Source organism: Lissotriton helveticus, chromosome 3_1 (genome assembly GCF_964261635.1).
Source record: "Lissotriton helveticus chromosome 3_1, aLisHel1.1, whole genome shotgun sequence".
NCBI lineage: Eukaryota > Metazoa > Chordata > Amphibia > Caudata > Salamandridae > Lissotriton > Lissotriton helveticus.
In genome coordinates, this window is record NC_136061.1 from 227,043,866 (window position 1) to 227,060,889 (window position 17,024).

The window sequence follows — 17,024 nt, forward strand, 5'->3', positions numbered from 1 at the left end:
CTGACTTACTGATGGCGTAAAAACGTTCTTATCTTCTTTATGGGGCGAAACAGATGGCCCCATAAAAAAGATAAGAAAGCTTATACGCCAGCAGGAAGTCAACTAAGTCAGTTTGAAAAGGACGGTGCTTAGAGAGAAAGAAGAACGTCACTAGGACGTCTTCTCCAATGGCTGGCCACCGTTTAGGACGTCAGCCAATTGAAAAGAGGGACGGGGCTTAATCTCGCTAGTGAAAATCCCTCTATGTCATTAAATCTCGCCAGCGAGACTGCGCATGTGTGCAGCCCACGCTAGTCGAGACCTATAAAATGTGTGGTATATTTAAAGTGCAGCATCTGCCAATGCTATGCCCTTCTGATGCGGAGTCATCCGGCCATTGAGAAATTGTATTGTTTATTTGGAAACCTAGCCTAGTAGCATTGTAGTGTAGTGATCTTCCAGTCTAAGGTCCTGGTTTCAAGTGGACATGTAGAGGGTGAGATATTTACTGCACACAATAAGCATTGACACCACAGGATGTGGTGAACAAGTGCACCAAGTTGTATTCACGCCCAATGAATGAGATTGTGCACTAAGACTTAAGACGTATTCTTTGTGATTGATATCGTGCTCCAAAACGTCAAACTTTAATATATTGGCTTAGACGTGCTCCAATATATTGGCTTAGACGCCTATGATCGGGGCTTTGCACCAATGTGTCTGACTCAGACACAGTGAATAAGACTCTGGTTAAAGATAGTGCACCAAGGTGTGGGACACACGCCAGTGAATGAGGCTGTGCGCCAAGGTGTGTGACTCAAAACACAGTGAATAAGACTCTGGTTAAAGGCGTGGAATTAACAAGAAATGATTAATATTGTGCACTAAGATGTGGGACTCACACCATTGAATGAGGATGTGCTCCAAGAAGTAAGACTTGCAACAATGTGTAAGACTGTGATCCAAGACGTGAGACTCACACCATAAGACTAAGACTATTTCCTAACACAAACAACTCATACTCAGTGAGTGGCCTTGTCCTCCAACAAGTGAAACTAATTCCAAAAGCATGAGACAGGAAACCAAGGTATAGAACTCAGGAAACATGAGTATGTGCTCAAAGAAGTGAGACTTGTACACAATAGATGAGTCTCACACATCTTATGTGGAAGACCATGACCCCTATTCGACACTTTTCTAACCTTTTTCTATTAAGATGAAGAATTATATTTTTCCTTCTGAATTTATTCTCACTTCCTTACACACTTTTTTGATGGGTTATATCTTTTACTTGCTGTTATTTTACTACAATTCTCTCACATAAATAAATAATAAATAAGATGTGAGGCATCCAGTTATCGAAGCTGTCGTGTCCTCCCACCCAGGAACTCACGCATGACACGATGTGCATCTTGCAGGTATGCCTTTATTTGTTGGTTCACATCATGCTCGGATCATGACCTCCTGTCTCGAGGTCCAGCATCAGAATGCCCTCTCCCCACCCCTTGACCGGATGTGGTGTCCGGTGTCCCCTCGCCCCTGCGCTGCCCCAGGGTCCTAGTGCCCTTGTCCTGGACAGGACATCTCCCCCCCTGTTGCAAAACAAACATTTTTGAGAAAGGAAAGAGAGAGAGAGAGAGAGAGAGAGAGAGAGAGAGAGAGAGAGAGAGAGAGAGAGAGAGAGAGAGAGAGAGAGAGAGAGAGAGAGAGAGAGAGAGAGAGAGAGAGAGAGAGAGAGAGAGAGAGAGCTATTGTTCGATGGCCCAGAGGCCTCTTCTTTTACACCTCTTCAATTAGTCTCTTTCGTTCCATGTGCTTCCTTCTTGATCGCTGTTTTCTGATATCCGCTTGAGCTTCTTCCTTTTGTGTGCCTTTCTATAGTTCTTGCTTTGACCTTTCCGCTTCTCTTGCGTCTGCCTTGCTGACATGCGAAAGGTGCCCTGTGACGTGACACTGGCCAAACTGCCGCCTTTGCCACCCGTTCTTTTGCTTTTGTCATTTTCAATTTGCCTCCGGGGATCTCGTTGCTCCACTTCCTCGCTTGTCCTTCTTTGACCATCGCAGTGCCTCCTTTCTTTCTTTTCCGTTTCGTCGCATGTCTTCCTTTTTTCTCCTGAGCCTTTGTTGTTGCGTTTGCTGTTTGAGCTCTTACAGCAGTGTCTTCTTGTTCCACGCTTTTTCCTTTCTTGTGTGTGATAGTCTCACTCTTCTTCATTCTCTCATTTCCACCACCTGTCTTCGGTAATTTTTTTTTTGTTGATGTTGTGTCACCTTTGCTACCAGTTCTATTTCGTTGCCATCTGAATTTGGCTTTCTGCGCTGTCCCCGGTCAGCATGTGCTGCGTTGTCCTCGGCCGTCATAGCAAGTCTGGTCTCTTTCAATTCTTTGTGGTGCTCTTCGGTCCACGTGACACGTTTTCCTTTGTTTGTTAGCCCCTTCGGTGGGGTGCTTGTGATGGCATCATCTTCTTCCAGTCTTTCAGTTGCCATAAGACCCATCGTTTGCGTTGTGACGTTGCTCAACGGGCACGGCGCTGTTTCTTCTGTGAACTTTCCTCGCTCCATTTCTTTTGCGTCTGCTGTCGCTCTAGCCTCCGCTCTTGCTAGGGCCAGGATGTTTTCTAGTGATGTTGTTTTTTTTAATATCTTTGCACGGAAGCTCCTGTCACGGCATCCTTCTATTATTCGCAATCTTATTGCTTGTGTGTTGTCAAATTTGTCAAATTCACAATGTGTTACAAGTTTCCTCAGCCTGGTCGCAAAGTCATCTGGTGTTTCGCCTATTTGTTGAGACGCAGTTGCGAAATTGTATCTTTCAAGATCAATATTTCTTTGCCGGTCAAATTTCATTGTTAAACATTTCTTTAGTTTTTTATAAGTAGTTGTTTCCTTTGTTGGTAGCGTCACTAGGAGGTCCCCAATGTCATCGCCTGCATAATTTAGTAATAGACCCAGTTTCTTTGCTTCTGTCACATCAGTCTCCTCCATGTATCTCTCCAGATGTCTGATCCAATTCTCCCACCTTGTTCCTACTTGTGGCTCCGACAAGTTGAATGGTGGTGGTTTTCTGTATTGTGCACTTCGTCTTTCTGGCTTGGGGTCTGTCATTTCTTCTTTTCTATGCTCTTCTTGACACTCTTTCGTGCGCGCTTCCTGGTATTCTTTTGTTGTTTTCCGTGCTCTTTCTGGCACTCTTCTATTCTCCGTGCTCTTCCGGCACTCTTCTATTCTCCGTGCTCTTCCTGGCACTCTTTTTTTTTTTTTTTTTTGTTATGTCTTCTATTGTCTTTTTCTTTTGTTGTTTCCTGTGCTCTTTCTGGCACTCTTCTGTTTCCTGTGCTCTTCTTGGCACTCTTCTATTCTCCGTGCTCTTCCGGCACTCTTCTATTCTCCGTGCTCTTCCTGGCACTCTTTTTTTTTTTTTTTTCTTGTTATGTCTTCTATAGTCTTTTTCTTTTGTTGTTTCCCGTGCTCTTTCTGGCACCCTTCTGTGTCCTGTGCTCTTCTTGGCACTCTTCTATTCTCCGTGCTCTTCCGGCACTCTTCTATTCTCCATGCTCTTCCTGGCACTCTTTTTTTTTGTTTTTTTTTCTTGTTATTTCTTCTATTGTCTTTTTCTTTGCTTTTTCCCGTGCTCTTTCTGGCACTCTTCTGTTTCCTGTGCTCTGCACTTTGTCGTCTTTATTTTCTCTTATGTGTCTTTATTTTCCTTTCTTTCTTTTTACTTGTTGTCTTTTTCTCTTATTCACTGTTTTTTTTGTCTTCGCTTGTGCTTTATTAGCGCTCAATTCCTTTAGTTCGATTCTCTTATTCGTCCTTGTCAGCCTTTGTTCCGTCTTTGTTTTCTTCTTTGTCTGTGCTTTGTTCTCTTGTATCTTGTTTATTTGCACCTGTTCGTTGTGCTGTCACCTTCTTTTCTGTTCTTTGTTCTATTGCTCCTTGTTCAACCCTTATTTTCTTATTTTGCCCTTTTTTTTTTTTTTTTTTTTTTTGCCTTTGCATATGCTTGTTTGTGCCTTTTCCCCTTTTGTTTTCTTTTCTTCTCTTTCTCCTTTCTTCTTTTCTACTTGTTTGGCCTCTTCTGGGTCCTTCTTTCTCTTCTTTGTTTCTACTTGTTTGGCCTCTTCTGGGCTTTCCTAGTCTTTTCTTCTTTATTTCCTTGTTTTCTTATATTTGCGTCCTTCCTGCGACTTATTTCTTATCTTTGTGTCTTTCCTTTTGTTTTCTTTTCTTCTCTTTCTCTTTTCTTCTTTTCTTTATTTTCTTATCACTTCTCCTTTGCTCTTTGTGATCTTTTGTCCCTTTTTCTTTCTTTGTTTTACTTTATTTGGCCTCTTCTGGGCTTTCTTAGTCCTTTTTCCTTATATTCTCTTTTTCTCTTTCTGGTCTTTTGTCCCTTTTTCTTCCTTTATTTTACTTTATTTGGCCTCTTCTGGGCTTTCTTAGTCCTTTTTTTTTTCTTTTATTCTCTTCTTTTTCCTGGTGTGCACTTGTATTAGGTGCGCCTTTCTGGCACTTATTTCTGTGACACCACGTGTCCTTGGTGCTGTTTCTGTACCTCTTTTGTCCTTTTGGGTCACTTCTGTGACTTATTTCCCTTTAACTTTACTTTAAATCACTCCTTTTTGTCACTTCTTTTTCACTTTTCTTTTATTACCACTTGTTGTTCTTGTCTTCTTTCTTTTCCACTTCTTTTGTCTCTTTATGTTACTTATTGTTGCTTATTTCCCTTTAATTTACTTTAAATCACCCTTTTTGTATCTTCTTTTGCACTTTTCGTGCTTTCTCGCGCTTTGCCTGGCCTCAAAATGGCCGCAGCGCTGTTCCTCGCTTCCTATTGGCTCCCACGCCTGTCTTAAAGATGGCCGCCGTTGTTCTCGCGTTGTTTCCCGTCCAATCAGGACTCTGCCTGGCTTTAAAATGGCCGCCCGTCTGTTCTCTGCTCCTATTGGCTCTTGCGCCTGTTTCTAAGATGGCCGCCGAGACTCTCGCGAGAGCTCGCGCCCATTCTTTCACGTCTTCGCGCTTTTCCTCGGCGCTTACCGCTTCACTTGGTCTTCTCTCTGCAGCGCTTGGGGTGGGCTCCCACGTCGCTGCACGTCTTTTTCAGCACTTCCTTCTTCTTCTTCGCTGCACTGTGATCCAGGGTGGGCTCCTGGTTTAAAATCACGATCTTCTTCACGTCGCTGCTGGCCTCCTGATGATGCCGCACCTCTATCTCTTCTTGCGCTGGACACCGCATCCCACCTCTCGTCGCCAGTTGTCGTGTCCTCCCACCCAGGAACTCACGCATGACACGATGTGCATCTTGCAGGTATGCCTTTATTTGTTGGTTCACATCATGCTCGGATCATGACCTCCTGTCTCGAGGTCCAGCATCAGAATGCCCTCTCCCCACCCCTTGACCGGATGTGGTGTCCGGTGTCCCCTCGCCCCTGCGCTGCCCCAGGGTCCTAGTGCCCTTGTCCTGGACAGGACAGAAGCTGTGACTGTTTCCCTCTGTTGTTCTATCCCTTGCGTCTCCAGACCTGACTCGTGTGTGTCCCCCTCTTGTACCTTTTCTTTTGCTCTGTTTTCACTTCTCATACAGCTCTTCTCCGTGAGCTTCTTTGCTGGTCAGCTATTGCTTGGCACACCACACATAGATACAGTAATATGAGAACCATTTGTTCCAGCAGCATGTGGAGTTTGATGTTATATTTCTGAGAAGCTGTTGCTAAATCTATGTCAGGTTTAGTTTGCATATTATGAGTGAAGTGACCATTAGAGTAATCCATCTTTGCACTGAGGCTTATTTATAGTTAGATATCCGCTGTGTTTAGAGTAAGTACCTCCTTCCATGACCATGAGCAAACCTCCACCTCAGATGCCCCTAAATGTGTTTATGAATTTACAGGTTTGAGTGGTGTTGATTTTAATATGCCAAAACCTGCGGTGCTGCCATCTCTCCTGTGTTCAGGGTGCTAAAATCTGGGATTCCTTCTTAATGTCAACTTATAAATGAAATCTCAAGTCTGCGGCATGACCAAAATAGCCTTCTGGCCGTTTAATGCAGATGGTGACCTCTGGCTACTTGTCAATATGTTGGGTCTTTCATTAGCAAACAGATAAGGTGAAAGAAGGAATGCTTGAATTAATGTCAGCCACTGGCAATCCCTTTGGCCCCAATCCAGACCGTCATTTTTGCATCAGTATGCCACTCCAGACTGAGCCCTACCATATGCAAATCAGTCTTGGCCTTGCTCCAATAACAGCAGTACAGCCAAACTGGCAGGCCAGGGCCCCTCTCTATGGGAATACAAGCAACTCCATACCAGTTTTTACCTACTTATTTCTGGCCAGTAAGGAATAGTTTTAGCCCTGTGTCACAGGACCCACATATGGGTATAGCCACATCACTTAAGGCTGTTATGTTATGGTGCAAGGTATGGACAGAAACACCATCTGACCTGAAAAGAGAGACACAGGGAAGTGGGCCAGAGCCAAAATGGAGGATTGCAATGTTATTTCATGCGTATGTGTATGTGTATAACGCGCTAATCACCTGTGAGGATGTCAAGGCGCGTTGCAGGTGAGTTAGGCAGCTGTCTCCATGGGGAAGTTATTCAAAGAGCCAGATCTTCAACTTCTTACAGAACTCCAGAAGCGATGAGGTGGCTGCGATGTGGTAAAGGTGGTTCTATGCTCTGGGGGAGATACAGTGGCATAACAAATTTGAGGGGGCCCCCTGCAAAGATCATGGAGATGGCCCCCCTAACTCGGACCTAGGCAGGACCTCTATGGCCGGCCAGCCTCCTGCACACAGTGCCAGAGGGGGCCCACTGGACCACAGAGGCTGCGGGCGCTATTGCTATGCCACTGAGGAGATATAGGAGAAGGTGCAGCCTCCGTATGTAGCTTTGAAGAAGCAGGGTATGCATACCAGTGAGAGCTGCCGATCTGCCCTCATCCAAGCTGCACCCTATATCATCAGTGGCAGCCAACAATGTAGTTTCTGTGCTGTGGCAAGTACTGAAGCACAGCTGAGATGGATCTAAAATAGTGTAACCCTCTAAATAGGATGTTAACTGGACATTAACAGGCACATGCATCAATGTAGGCTTTTGAGATTCCTTAATTGCGATTATTAAGAAATCGCAATTAAGGAAATGCTAAAAGCCTATGCATGTAGGAATCGCTATAAAATGAGCGATTCCCAACCATTCCTTAATTGTGAGTCACAAATTGCGAGTCGCAATTAAGGAATGCCTTCCCATTCATCCCTATGGGCCTACAGGCCCATATGAATGAATGGGAGATTGCATGCGCAATTTGCGAGTACCAATAGGTTGAAGTGGTGTCAAAAGGACACCCTGTTGCACCCCTAAAATTGCTCTGTTCACACATGTTACGCACACACATGCCCTAAGGGCATGTGTGTGTGTGTGAACTACAACTTTGAAAAATGCACTTTAGTGCATTTTTCAAAGTTTTTGCAAATTACCATCAAGTTCAACTTGATGTTAATTTGTGCCCCCTAGTAGCGAAATCGCTATTTTCTTTTTTTTTCAGAAGATATGTTTATTGTTTTAACAAGTAACATGCGACAATCCCGCACATCTTCCCACGCAGGGGGGGGCAATCATATCAAAGCCATAGTACAATAGACCAGAACAGGCCAAGCACTCCGCTTAAATAAGGACCCCTGGCTTACAAGACAGCTCTCTAAGGGTTACAGCTTCTAACAGGAACGGGGCTTGCCTGCAGCCTTCCGTATGGAGAAGGTAAGTGTCAGTACCTGGGGACGTCCATGCTCCAGTCGGCAGGTAGAATGTCCTGCATTTTCCTAGAGAAGGCGACACCCGCCTCAATCTGAAGCGCGAGGACGGAGCACCCCTCCGTGTAAGGCTTCATATGGGCTTGTCGTTAAATAAAGAAAAAATAGAGAAACAAAAACAAGCAAAAATCAAAAACCTCTCTGTATCTCCCACCCCGTAGTCCCGCTTACAGTTATCAAAAGTGAGTGGATCGAAGTTGTTGAAGAGATGTGTTAATGCAGGCACCCTCCCCCCCTCCATGCCGCAAAGGGGGCCTCCCCCAATGCGGCATGGAGGGGGGAAAGCAGGGTTGAAGTGGATTGGTGTGAATGGGGAGGGAAAGGTCGTCCACCTCTCGTCCCTGGATACCGAGTCCCATACTTTCAAGGTTGTGCGAGTGGGTGTGCTGATATACACATTCCTAGGTCTGTCGCACTTAGGCCGCCAGACCAGATCCCAGATAGTCCTCCCTGCGACACTACGATCCATATGGATCCAATGTTTTTCCGATCCTAGCTGCGTCCACTCTACCAACACCCGAAGTTGTGCTGCCTTATAGTATAAGTGGATATCCGGGAGCCCAACCCCTCCCTCCGTCCTCGGCCAGCGCAGAATAGAAAAAGAAAAACACGCCCGTCCCCCATGCCAGATAAAGCGTAGAATCATGGTCTTCACTTGCAGAAAAAACTTCCCGTCTATTTCAATGGGAAGAGCTTGGAATAGATACAACAGTTTAGGCAGAAGGGACATCTTGATAGCGTGGATCCGACCCATCCATGATATGAACATAGGTTTCCATCAAGCAAGGTCAGTCTGGATCCGCGTCAGTATAGGGGGGACACTGGCAGAGTACAGTTTCCCCAGCGTAGGTGTCAGATGTACCCCTAAATATTGAATAGATGTCACCGCCCATGGGAGAGGTGTGAGTGCCTGAAGCCTAAGGACGTCGGAGTGAGGGAGCGTGAGATTGAGTATGTATGACTTATCTAAGTTGCTTTTAAAGCCCGCCACTGCTTCAAATTGCTCCAATTCTAGTTGCACAGCCGGGAGGGTGTGGGCCAACTTAGAGAGGGATAGAAGGACATCGTCCGCGAAGAGGGTGCTTTTGTGTGTCTCTCCCGTAAAGGGCAGGCCCCGGATATCAGAGTTAGCTCTGATTGCCAGCGCTAAAGGTTCTATGCTTAAGGCAAACAGCAGAGGCGAAAGGGGGCACCCCTGCCTAGTGCCCCTTGAGTGGTTAAAAAAGGAGGATTGGCACCCGTTCACTGCGAGCCTAGATCGGGGGGACAGATAGTTAGCATGGATCATGGATACGAATTTAGGGGAGAAGCCGAATGCTGTCAGTGTCTGAAATTAAAAGCCCCAATCCACTCTATCAAATGCTTTTTAGCCATCGAGCCCCACCAGCACTGTCGGGATTTTAAACTTATTGGCCTTCTCAATCAGATGCACCTTTAATGAATCCAGATTGGTCTGGATGAATGAGCGCTGGCATTAGGTCATTAAGCCTTTTCGCGATTATGAAGGAGTAAGGCTTCGCATCCAGATTCAGGAGGGCAATAGGCCTGTAAGAGGCACATCTACTAAGGTCCTTCCCAGGCTTCGGTATAACCGAAATCATGGCCTCTGCCATAGTCCCAGAGGTCTCACCATTGTCGGCCATACGATTAAACAAGCGCATTAAAAACGGGCTGACATCAGAGGAGAAGGTCTTATAGAACAGAGCTGTGTACCCATCCGTCCTTGTGGGGCCTTGTGGGGTTTCAGAGCCTTAATAGCAGCCACCACCTCCTCCCTAGTGATGGGAGCCGAAAGCGTTTAGTTGCATTCCGCAGAAACCTGGGGCAGTGGCAGGGTCCTAAGGTACGCACGTTGCTGGGTCGTATCCAGAGAGTCCCCTGAATACAGGTTCTCATAAAATGCACCAAAGAGCTCTGCCTTGACTTCATCCCTGTGCGTAATTTCACCCGAAGTATCCTGAATACCCCCCCTATATATTCTCACTCTCTTTTGTCCCGTAACTGCGTGGCCAGATGTTTACCCACTTTAATACCCTGCGAGTAGGATAGATGCCTCAATTTCAGTAGGGTGTATTCCGCCCTATTGTTATAAAGCGCCCGCAGTTTACCCCGAACCGCCGTCAGGTTGCGTTGTGTCTGCCTAGTGGGGTTCATCTTATGGGCTTTCTCCAGAGTGGACAGCTCCTCCTCCAATTGCTCCCTCTCCCAGCCCCGCTGTTTATTAAGAGCGGCATTGAGGGCTAAACACTGACCTCTAAAGAACGCCTTAAAGGCGTCCCACGTAGTGTATTCTGAAGTGTGTTCCGGGTCATTAAAGGAAAAGAAATCAGCGATGGCCCCCCTCAGCTTATCAAGAGAGGTTTTGTCATGAAGCAATGATGCTTGGAAGTACCACCTAGGTGTAGCCCGTCCCCCCACACCCCAGTTAAGACAGATCGAGAACCGGCTATGATCTGAGATGGACAGTGGAAAGATCTTGGCCTCGCGGAGATCACCCTGAAGTGACTGACTAAAAAAAATGTAGTCCAAGCGTTAGTAGGACCGATGAACGTGGGAGAAGAACGTGTAATCTCGGGATTGGGGGTACAGAACCCGCCAAGAATCTAGAAGACCTATATCTCGAATCTTCTGTTGCGTGTCGTGGGAAAATGAGCCCATGTCTGATCTATGTGGGTGAGTACTGTCAAGGCCCTTCTGCCACACCAAATTAAAGTCACCCAGAAGAAATAACGGCCCCTCAGCAAAGTCTGTAGCTTTCCCCAGGAGAGTGTGGAGGAACCCAGTCTGACCGGTATTAGGAGCGTATACCACGATGAAGGTACACACTCTTCCCCTCAGGCGGCCCTTAACCATTACCCAGCGCCCGTCTTTGTTGCCCTGGACCCCCAAAGGTTGAAATTGCAAAGCCGTACGAAACATAAGGGCCACCCCCTTCTGTTTCGTAGAAGCAGAAGACCGATAAATAAGTGGAAACTGCTTGTGTTTGAGACGTGAGTCCTCCGTCTTAACTAAGTGGGTCTCTTGGAGGGCAACTATGTCCAGCTGGTGGTCTACGACATACTTTTGGCGCTTCTGGGGAGAATTCAGCCCTTTGATGTTCGACGTCCCAATAGTGATCGGCATCAGAGTTGGAAACTAAGTCGCTGCGCCCTGGAATGCCCCGAGTCTCTCCTCTCCCCGCAAACTACTGATGGGCTACCTACAATGACATTACCCTCCCCCCCCCGGAGTGTCCCACTTGACCCTGAAAATACCCACATGACTCCACCCTCTCCCATAGCGAATAGGCACCCTCACTGCTCCTCCCCTTCTCACCCTGCATCGGCATCACATTTACAGACCGCCAGAACAGACACACTCTGCATAAAAAACAAGGAAATACCGCCGCCACTTCCCCCATACCTTCCCGAACCTCACAGAAACCCAAAAAGTAAAGAACCAAACCATTAAACACGAACTAGTGATCGGTCGCATTGCAGGGCGAATACGCCTCCTCATGGACCAGGGGGGACAATGGGTCCTGGGACCCAGTTCGCACCCCATCCAGCGCGATCTCATGGAATAATCAACTTGGTAATAAGGCAGCTCACTTGCACCCGACAGCTCTCAGCCATAATGCGGAACAGCATTCAATGAGTCTGTGACTCTAACACACATGCCTCCTCGAGGTGTAGGCCAAACTATCGCCCCCACAAGGGGCAAGGACAAAACCCAAGGCCTCTACCGAAAGGTCACTTAACAATCAGTAGCCTGGAGTGCGCAACAGAAGGTCCTGTCCCCTCATGATGAAACCTAACAGAGAAGAAGACAGTCTGAGGGGATCGCTGCACCTGTCACGGGAAGTATACAGTCTCACCTTCGCCATAGCTCCGGAAACTCCAAAAGTCTCATAGCCCTGATTGTGAGGGCACGAGGCATAGAGGGGTCCCCCTTGGAGCCCAGTACACTCACATCTGCGGAACCTCCTTTGGTCGATATCAGCTTCTGTTGCTTCTCGAGCTCGGCACCCATGTCGAAGTGGATGTAGCACCTTGGGAAGAATCACCAGACGCCTCAGATGAAGGACCCCCCTCCTCCGACGGGAGGCCCAAAAGACTCAGGCCATCCTTCAAGTCGGTGATGTGTCGCCTCTTGTTGCGGAATTCAAAACTAAGACCAAAAGGGTATGTCCAACGATATCTGATACCATACGCTTGGAGCTTGGTAGTGACCGGTCTCAGCGCCTGCCTGCGAGCCAAGGTGGCGGGAGTGACATCCTCGAAGATAGCACAAGAAAAGTTCTGGAAGGAGATAAGAGTCCTTAGCCCTGGCCGCCTGCAGAACCGCCTCTTTGATTTTATAGGAGTGGAACTTTGCCAGCACATCTCGAGGTCGTCTTCGGTCACCCTTCTGCGGGGGAACCCACTCTATGCACTCTGTCCAATTTTATCTTAAGTTTCTGGGAGCTCAGCATTTCTGCAAATAGACCCTCCACGAATGCTTCTATGTCCGGCCCTTCTGCGCCTTCTTCCAGGTCCTTAATCCGAATGTTCTCCCGCCGAGCGCGGTTTTAAAGATCCTCAGCCTTAAGTTGCGTCTGCTGTAGTTGTTCCTTGAGGGTTTGGATATTGTCGCGGCACTCCCCAGCTAGCTGTTTGTGTTCCTGGCGTTGCGCCTCCAGGTCCAGGACTCTTGTGCGCACTGAGTCAACGTCCTGTTGCAGAGAGGCCAGTCGTTCCGATAAATCCGCTCGAGGTTGATCCATAGAGGACTTGATGTCTTGACAGAGTTCAGTGCGAAGCTCAGATTTGAAATCTTTAAACATGGATACCAAGTCAGCTTTCGAGAGGGCCATGGTCGCCTTGTTGGTGTCTCCCCTGTGGGCTGGGCGATTGTCATCGGTGGTGAAAAAATCCGACACCTTGCCGGTCCCCTTGTTCGTGCCCTTCTATGGCGGCATAAGGAGGGGGCCTCACCAGGTCTCGCCGGGTCGCCTTTCTTATACTTAACATAGACACAGGAGGAGAAAGAACAACGGCTTATTCCAGCGCCCGGCTTGACTTCGGGGGTCAGCGGGGGCCACCACTCCGTCCGCTGGGAAACAGGCCGTCGGGGTGGGCAACTGCTTCGGAGCTATGCACCTTCCACTAGGTAGCTGACACCGCCTGGAGGCCACAGCCCCATATCCCAATAGGCCCAAGGCGACCGGGGCCCTCCCGCGCAGAGCAGCAGCAAATGGCGACGCCCCGGGGTCAGTGGCGCAGACCTCGATTCAACCCGTTCGTCACTGCGCCCTTCCTGCGCAATATGAGCTGTCTTGAGGGGGACGGTTCCGCATGTAGCACTTCTTACCGCAAATTGCAGCTGTGGTAGGGCCCCTGGGGTAGCTCATCTCGGCCCCACTTCAGCGCTCCTAAAAACTTCACCTTCAGGCCGGGTTCAGTGCCTCTGGTGAGGTCCTCGCGGCCGCCATTTTGAGGTCAGGCAAGGCGAGAGTCTGCTACCTCGCAGTATCTGGCAAGGAACTATGCCACCCACAGTGATATCGGAGCTCACCTCCATTAACCCCGCTGCTCCGAAGTTTGCCGTGGACCTCCGCGGCCGTCTCCTCCGCCACAGGGCGACACCAAGCCACCGCCTCTCAGTGCCGATCCCCGACTGCCATTTTGTCCTCGGGGCCCCTCCGACTTCGGAAGAGGCGTGTTGGGGCTCCCCGAGCCCTCGAAGAGCAGCTGAAATCCCGCTGCCGGTGCCTCACATATTCCGCTACCCGCGGAGATGTCGAGGGAATGATTTTGTGAGGGAAAGCCGACAATAATTCATGCTAGACAGCGCGCGGACCGGGAGCCGATGCAGGTCACATCTGCTCGGCCATCTTGCCCGGCCACGCCCCGAGATCGCTATTTTTAAAGTGGTCCTTGCATTGCATTTAAGGAATCACAATTTGCGATTCCTTAAATGCAATCGCAATTTGAGAAATCACAATTTATTTATAAAGTTTTATATAGCGCGAACATGATCCCGAAGGATATCAGAGCGCTTTACAATTTGAGGTAAAGGAAGGTAAAAGTTGCAGTACAATCATCAAAGGGATAACAACCCAAACAAATCAAATATGCACATCAAACAAGAAGGTTACAATCGAAGGGACAACAAGGGTAAGATAATGATTGGAACATAGCAAACTGGGAGGGGAGCAAGTGAATAGTAGAGCAGAATAATATCAAACGCAGGCCTTAGGGTGAAGGTCCAAACATTAGAGCAGACGATCTAAAAACTTTTAAGGTAGGAACTTATTCATGAGGAATCTTTTTGCTTCCTATTTGAAGGTAGTCTTGGAATAGATTCTGCATATTTCTGGTGAGAGAGAGTTCCAGATCTTGGGCGCAGAGCCGGAGAAGGCTCGGTGACACTTTCTCTTTTTGCGAAAGATCTGTGGTTTCAGAATGAGAGAGTTAGCACTCCGAGAAGGTCTACCCCCTCTGGATAATTCCAGCTTTTGCGCTATATAACTGGGGGCTTTGAAATGGAGGGCTATTTGAGACAGACAGGCAATCTTTAGCTGAATTTCATGCTTCAGAGGGCAGCTAATTTAAGGATTTTAAGACTGGGGAGATGTGCTTGTTTCTTTTGGTACCCATAACCAATCTAGCCTCCACATTCAGTGAGGCCCTTAGTGGGGCCAAGGTATATTTGAGGAGGCCACAGAGCGTAGCACTGCCATAGTCTAACCTCTGTAGAACAAGCGCTTGGACCACTTGCTTGAAGTCAGCTTGTGGGAGGAAAGGTTTGAGATTCCTGAGTATCCTCATTAGGTGATTAGCTCCCTTGCACACATTGCTGATATAATTATGAATTCTGTAGTAGGGGATCTCTGCGTATAGTCATAATCATAGTCCCGCCCATGTGCGGGGACCCCGGAGCTATCAAAAATAATCTCTTAAGCTGTCTTCTTTGCACTTCTGCATAGACACTTAAGAGAAAATCAAAGACAAATAATGCAGCCTATAACCACAAGGCTACACTGGCCAGCACTTCAACTTAAAGTGAAAAGGATAGCCAAATAAAAGCAAATTTTACATATATTACCAAGTTTCACTCATAGAGAAACTTCCCTTCACCAAAATCCTTGAAATGATAGAGAGGAAGGGTTGGACAGACAAGCCCCCATAGGCTGCCATTATGTGTCTGGAAAAGGGATACCGTGCCTTTAAGGAACTCTCCAGAGACCCACTGTATCCCAGGATGCAGAGCCAAAGTCCTTTTACTTTCAGTTCTTTTTTCCGGCTCCTGCTAGCAGGACCCTGGAGCAATGAGCTCTCCCTTTTTGGGTATTTCTTCAATTTTTGACACTTTTTCAGTGTTTTGAGTGTTTCACTCGACGTCTAGGGTCTTCCTCTTCCTATTGCTGTAGTTTTTCTCCAGTTTTTGCCACTCTTTCTGTCGAATATGCCTGCTTTATTCGACAAGTGCCCTGAGTGTAGTAGGAAGAAGGCTAAATCTGACCCCCACAGAGTATGCATACTCTGTCTTCCCTCCTCCCATGTCCCTGACTCCTGTGATATCTGTCACTCTTTTTCCAGGAGGACCCTGCGTGACAGGGAGAAGATTTGTCTCCAAGGCCTGGAACAGAGGAGACATGAAGAGCCAGGTGGGACTTCTGGGCATGGAGGGACTCTGTCATCGTCCTCTGCCTGTGCTTCGGCCTCTGGGCGCCTCCCCAGTCAAGAAAAGGCCAGGAAAAGGCACAGATCCAGGTCGACGTCGATAGCTACGACGTCGGCGTCGAGAGGTATGACAACTATCTGCTCTCTGTCGACCCAGGGCTCTGGGTCCAAGCAGTGTTGCCGCTCGACGTCGTGAGGCAGGACGTCGAGACCTCGGACGAGGTCGACGTCGAGGACTTCGCCGGCATCGACACACCATCGACGTCGAGATGAGTCCAGGAGGCGAAAGCGTTCGCCGTCGACACTGTACCGCCGTTCGCCGTGAACATCGACACGGCGGTCGGCGTCGGAGAGAAGGCGTTCGACGTCGAAGAGAAGGCGTTCGACGTCAATGAGTTCGTCGTCGTCTAGGAGATCGACGTCCAGGAGTAGGGTGTCGAAAAGGTCGACGTCGAGAAAGGAAAAATTGACGTCGAAGAGACGGTCAAGGACCAGGACTGAGTCCCCTGTCTCAGTGGTACGTTTATCATCCTCGTCGGCGAGTTCCCGGTCGCGGAGGTGCTGGCGCTCGGCCGCAAAAAGGTCTGCCTCTAGGACATCTTCTGTGAAGCATACTAAGAAGAAGAGGAGAGTGGTGAGATTATCAGATTCGGAGTACTCACGGACCTACTCACCTTCTAGGCCTAGGACGCCTACACCTCCACCGCTGCCTCCGAGGATGCCTCCTCCGCAGCTTCCTCCTCCTCCAGCAACGATTCCTCCTCCTCCTCCTCCTCCTCCTCCGCCACCTACGCTTCCACCGCCTCCTAAACCACCCTGCCTTCTCTGCCACCGCTTCCACTGCCTCCACAGCCTCGGCCGGAGGTTCCGGCTCCGACTCCTCCGCTTCTGCCTCCTCCTAAGCCGGCGGCCCCAGCTAGGCCCAGGAGATCTAGATCGAGGTCTAGAGGAAGGGATCGGACGCGGAGTAGACACCGCTCCTCCACAAGGTCACGTCCTCGCCATAGGAGGGACAGGTCTCAGTCCCATTACACGGGTTCCTCCAGTGACCGGAGATATTCTCCTTCATTAACGGATTCCCCTCCTACAAGGGTGTCACCTGTGGACGACATAGTGACATTTCAGGAGGTGCTGCTGAGGGGGGCAGCAAAGTTAGGGATCACATTGACAGTACCCACTCCATTTACCTCTGTGATCTTTGAGATCTTGCACAAACAGCATCTCTCTCGACCATTGTTGCCCTTGGTTCCAGGACTGGAGGAACCGGCCATGGAGCTGTTCTTGACACCGGCTTCAGTGAAGTCCGCTCCATCTCGGCTGCAAGAGAAATACAGGCCCCCGGATTCTGATCCGGCGTTGCTGAGGGCAGATCCGGTACTTGACTCAGTCATCATGACAGCGGCTAAGAAACAGCACGCCACTGCTCCGTCCTTCTACGGTGCCTCCGGACAAGGAGAGCCGTCAGATGGACTCAGCCGGACGGAAGGTCTGCGGTACGGCTGCTACATCCATGAAAGCGGCAAGTGCCTTCGGCGCTCTTGGGTCGGTATGACCGCGCCTTGTGGGAGTCTCTGCAACAGTTT